Source organism: Ochotona curzoniae, unplaced genomic scaffold (genome assembly GCF_017591425.1).
Source record: "Ochotona curzoniae isolate NIBS_2020 unplaced genomic scaffold, NIBS_Ocur_1.0 contig_4148, whole genome shotgun sequence".
Lineage (NCBI taxonomy): Eukaryota > Metazoa > Chordata > Mammalia > Lagomorpha > Ochotonidae > Ochotona > Ochotona curzoniae.
The window spans coordinates 8763002-8769001 of NW_024466146.1; positions in this window are offsets into that span (position 1 = coordinate 8763002).

Sequence of the window (6000 nt, forward strand, 5' to 3'; positions counted from 1 at the left end):
GTGATAGCGTAGTGCCTAAACTCCTCACCTTGCAAGCGCCGGGATCCCATATGGGCTACCATAATCCCGGATGCCCCGCTTCCATCCAGTTCCCTGCTTGTGGCCTGGGAAAGCAGTGGAGGATGGCCCAAAGCCTTGGGACCCTGCACCCGTGTGGGAGACCCGGAAGAGCTCCTGACCCCTGGCTTCGGATTGGCTCAGCCCCAGCCCTTGCTGGCACTTGGGGAGTGAGCCATTGGATGGAAGACCTTTCTGTCTCTCCTCCTCTCTGTATATCTGGCTTTCCAATAAAAATAAAATAAAATAAAATAATTTTTAAAAAGAAGCAAATGTTAAATTTGTTTCTAATTTTTTTAAATTCAAATTACACAACACTTCTTTTTAGAAGTATATTTTTGAAAGTATATTTGCCTAATTTGGTTAAAATCACTCTAACAATTCTGAGTCTAACTTCTACTCCAATAAGCTACATACTCATTCACTATAGAATGCAAGTGTTCTGTGACATTGACAAATGCAGTGGCAAATTGTAGCCTTTATATCAGTAAGTCTTTCCATCAAGTTTCCCTAGGTAATTAATTTCTGCCTCTACTCCTCCTCATAGCATGTCTAGGAATATGTAATACGGAGAATATGAGTGGCTGACATAATATGAAGAATTTTATCAGAAAATAATACTAAGCATGTAGTCAGCTTTAGGTATTCTGCAGACTCAAAAAGACAGTGTTTTTTGCTCTGGAACACTGTTTTTAGTGTTCCCACTGTCTTTGAAGCTGTGATGACTGTGCCACCCTGGAAAGTGGAAGTTAAAGCCTGATCTAATTATCTTTGGGAGAAAGAGTGATGTGAAATGTCATCTACCTGACGGAGGTAGAGCAGAAGTCATGCTCATTATACACAGCGAGAAATAACCGTCGGAGAGTACTAAATTGGGTCTCAGTTATCTCAGGAAACCTTGGTAGCTCTCAGCCCATCTCTCCAGGGCTACTAGCCCTAATTCCGCGCATGCGGTCCCTTCTTACAATCACTGACTATATAACCAGCACTCCATTCATGCCTTCTAAAAGTAAACGTGCTTCATCCCATTGAAAAAGAGATTGCTCAAACAGCATCCCCTGGAACGATTCACCTTTACGAACTCTTTATCCTATATCCTTCAGTTGGTTAAAAACTTTCTAATAGCACCCTTAGATCTACATCTCCATTGTATTCTTCATCCCCAGACCCTCTCTAGACTATACCTTTGCATCACAGACTGATTACTCTAGAGTTAGGCTTATCAAATTAGCCCAAAACTACCTCTGTACTTTGAATTTCCTACACAGCAAATTGCAGTCTTAATTACAATGAGAACAAATGGTCAACAGCATAAAAATATTCAGGAAATGTTCAAAAAGTTAATAGAAAAAAATTAAAACATAAGTTGATTTTCATACAAAAATGCTAAAAAGTATGCATATAAATTTTTAAATGGTCATGGGAAGCATAAATTATGAAAAAAATACACACAGGTTTTTAAAATAAAATATTCTATTCTGTGAACTTTTTCTTAGATCTTCATATTCTTGTAAAGAGTACTTGAGTCTCAACTAATCATAATAGTTAAACTTCGGACAATCACAGGAAACCAACTGATCTGACTATGTCCAAATAAGGCAAACACTTTATCACATTATGCCCCAAAAGGCATATGTACTGAGCTGTAACCAATTAGTGTCTTTCTATATATAGTTGTGGTGGTTTTTTTTTGGCTGCCTATAAACAATATTTGTCCTCCTGGTTGGGTGGAAATCTTTGTATCTTCCCTACACCTAATGCTAATTCATGAATTGCATTTGTCTCAACTGAACTCAGCTAAATTTATTTTGTTTGAAATCTTAACAAATTGTAGATATTAGGTCTGGAGATTTGTAGATCTCTCTAAATCACCATAGATGTATTTCTATCACATATCTCTAAACTTTCATAAAATCATGCCATTAAAATTATATGCTCCAATTAAATATACATGTAAACAAAATTTCATTTTCTTTATTTCCACAGGTAAACTTGCAATTTTAAACTTCAATTTAAATTGACATTTTTAGTGACTTTCAGTAAATAAAGAGAACATATGAATGCCTGAACTTTTTACTGTCAAAATCACAGTGATCATTTCTGAACTACAATGATTTGTGGGATCAATTCTGAATTGACATTAGACACATTTCCTAAGTCATTAGAATATCTAAAAAAGAGTTTTTGTAAAACTTTAAACTGTGTTTATCTGTAGGTACAACTTAAAAGGAAATTATTCATTATTAGCAACTTGATGCAACTGAAACTACGCGTGAATGAAAGAACTGGTAATTTGGTTTTAATTGTGTACATGGTGGTGAGTACTCTCTAAAGAAAATGAAAATAGTAAGCACCAGGAAGCCAGATGATTAAAAAATTGGGGTACTGTAGTTTAACAGGTCTTTGCTAATTTTGGCTCATTATTTGTTGAACTCCTGTAAGGTATTTAACTTCTTCTTCTGGACACATTTATGTTACACGCTTAAAATTTAACTCTGCAAAATTTGGTCAGTTTCTCATTATTATTATTTTTAGTGCAACTAGGGAAGTACTTGAAAAAAAATTGTGCTTATGACGGGTAACTGATACCAAATGCTTGCTATTCCTTAGCATATATTGATGTGGACTCAGACTGCCTGCTATTGATTCTTGACACTTCCTTCTCAGAGTCATGTGTTGAAAAACTAAGCCCAAACATTAGGATTAGACTCTATTTGAAGGCAGGTCTTTTAAAGAAGCGATGGTGTAACTGAGTCACTAGGATGTGTCCTAGTCCAATATCAACAGAGTCCTAACAGACATTAGGACACAGACATGGACAGAGTTAAGACACAAGGAGAAGCTGGCCACCAATGAGACAGGCTTGGAAGGAACAAAGCCTGTGCAATCTTGACCTCATATTCCGTTTCCAAAACTGCGAAGGAATAAGGATCTGTTGTTTAAACCACCAGTCTTCATTAGGACATCTCTCAAAAACGAATTTTTTGGCTGAGTTCATATTCCAGTATTTAGCAGAGTTAATGTTGGGCAAATTATTTAATCATCTGTGACTGTTGCATCACCCACAGCATGACTATTAAGATCCCTAAATCTTAGGATTATTTTCAGCACTGAATCCTTAAATGTTGTTTAACAAACAGATCCTCAGTATTACTATAAGTTTCTATCTAATTTTTAGAATTTTCTTAAGTTTCTTCCTTTTTTGAACCTAGAATCTTAATTTTTTTCTAGTGTTCCATCTTGCCTGTACACATGAAATCAAGTTTTTCTATTTCTAAAGGAGCAACTATGCAGTACCAAAGCTGAGATGAGAAAACTGCTTGATACCATTTCAGCCTACGATTGAGAGTGACAGCTTTACATCTGATGTCTTTTATAAATGTGATTTGTGCCCTCTCAAAATTTAGAAGAGGAAAATGGGCCTTCATAAAATGTTGTCTGACTGCAGCTGCCTCACTGAAAAGCATAAGGGAAATGGCCTTGGAGGAGTCAAAAGTTAAGAGGTGACTGCTTTTGTGACTAGCCTGCTGTTATTTTTAAATGCAACGAGAGAGTAATTTCAGAAATAGGAGTGCTGAACTATCCGGCTTGGATCTGACAAGACTGCCAAATTACGCCTTTAATACTTGTCTAAATATTTGGCCATAAAAAGCTCAAAACAAAAGGCTGCCTTAATTTACAAAGAACAAATACTTGCGTTAATCATCTCCACCAGTGACAACGAGGTCTGATATTACTTATGATACTCTCTACAATCAAATCAAACAAATACCAGAGCTACTCTATGGACATCTGTGAGCATAATGAGGACCACACACATGACATAACTTGTACCCATGGACTCACAGATTGAAATTTTAAAAGTTTTCCTGTGTAAGTATTCTTAGGTAAATATCAAGTTTCTAAGTAGCTGTTTTCTGTTTCTAATAATTATATGAACTTATGTTTATTGTTTTCTTTGTAGGAAACATTCTGAGGTATCTGCAGCTTCCTGACAATGCAGACACTTGGAAGCAGCGGTACTGGGCCATAACAGGTGTCCTACAGGCCATGTGGAAGACGTGGGCTGGGTTCCACGATCCTGGTTTCTGCTTAGCCCAGCCTCTGTTATTGTGAATATTTAGGGAGCAAACCAATGCAACGACATTCTACCTGCCTGTACATCTCCCCTATGCCTCTTAAATAGTAATACTTTAAAAAAGTAAAGCTACAGCAATGCTTTTTAAGAAAATGAAACACATTCTTTTGCTCACAACTCAAATAATTTTTAAGTTCATTGTTACATGATTAAAATTACTTCCCTGTGTAGATTCTGCAATGCAACAGTATAAAATTATGATTTAAGGATGGTTACATTTTTGAAGCCTCTTTAAGACAAAAAAAAAAAATCTAAACAAGAATAAATCTCAAAAGCAGGTGCTGTCTCCGACAGTTCTATTTTCAAATTCTGCCAGAAGTGCGGAAAACAAACTAAGCACATTATTTGCTATCTTAGTGTAACAAGAGCACTGTTCTAAAAAGCTGAGGACTTAACCAACGTTTATAACATAATAATCTCTATACGTTCATTTACTTAAAGGTAATTCATTTATATTTAAATTCTATGCATTAAACATCTATCTATCTATCTTGCTAAATATTTGCAATATTAAAATATAAAAGACGTTCCTGGGTCCAGCATGATATTCTAGTGCCTATATCCTCACGTTATATGCCCAAGATCCCATACAGATGTCAGTTCATGTCCTGGCTGCTCCACTTCCCATCCAGCTCCTTACTTGTGGCCTGGGAAAGCAGTAGTAGAGGATGGCCCAAAGCCTCGGGACCCTGCACATACGTAGGAGACTGCTGAGGAGGCTCCTGGCTTCAGGCTTCAGACTGACTCAGTTCTGGATGTGTGACCACTTTGGCGTGAACCAGCAGAGTTCCCCTCACTTTTCTACATTTTCTACATTTCAATCTCTGATATATGCTTTTTAAAAACCTTCTAATTTCAGATTGCCTAATAAGCCTTGCTATCAAATTCTCTCTGTTCAAATTCAGGAGCAGCAGACAGTGAGTAAGTGACTACATATCTATTGCCAACAGATCTTCGGAAGGTCTGTTACTGTTCACAGATTAAGATCCCTGTGTGTTGTGGGCTAAGCAGTTGATTAGCACTCGTTGGTCTGGGCAGGAACAGGAACTGGGCTTGTGACTAAAAACACCTATACTAATTGGACTCATCTGTATCCAATATCCTGCTAAATGAAGACGTGGGGGAAGAGTACACAAGGGGAGGTGAAGGAGCAATAGAGACTTCGCAAAGACTTCTACCATCACTGGTCTCCTTTTGGTGCTTCATCCCCAGACCCTCTCCGTGTTCACATTACTAGCTCTGCTGTCCGGAGCAAACGGTGCCTAACTTCTCTGCAGAACTCAAATAAAAAAGCAACTGGTTTCTGTAGTATCTGCGTATGTTCCTATAAGCCTAAAATTAGATAAATTCTTTGGACTTACTAATAATACCATAAAATAAACACGTTTGAAGAAGGAAAAACAAATCGCAGTCATCTTGTCATAACATATAAGAAATTTATCTGAACAAAATAAACTTTTCAATATCCAATTTGGTTTTAAATAGTAAAATGGAAAGGATAAAATATCTCTCCAAGTGACAGGAGGCCAACAGGGTTTTAAAATACAAGAAAACACTCTATTTCCTATTGCTTTTTTAGTATCCTATATTTTTCACTTTAAAAGGTGACACAAATATTTTAGAACGTTAAATGAAAAATCGATACCCCATATTTCTCTATGGAAAGTATAAACATCAGAATACATTTTTCTTCAGTCTGAATGTAGTTACATCATTATGCAAAGGGAAATAAAACTAATGTCAATTGAGATAAAGTAAATTTATCAAAGCTTGTGATAATTTCAGTTACTTCACATTTTTAGTCA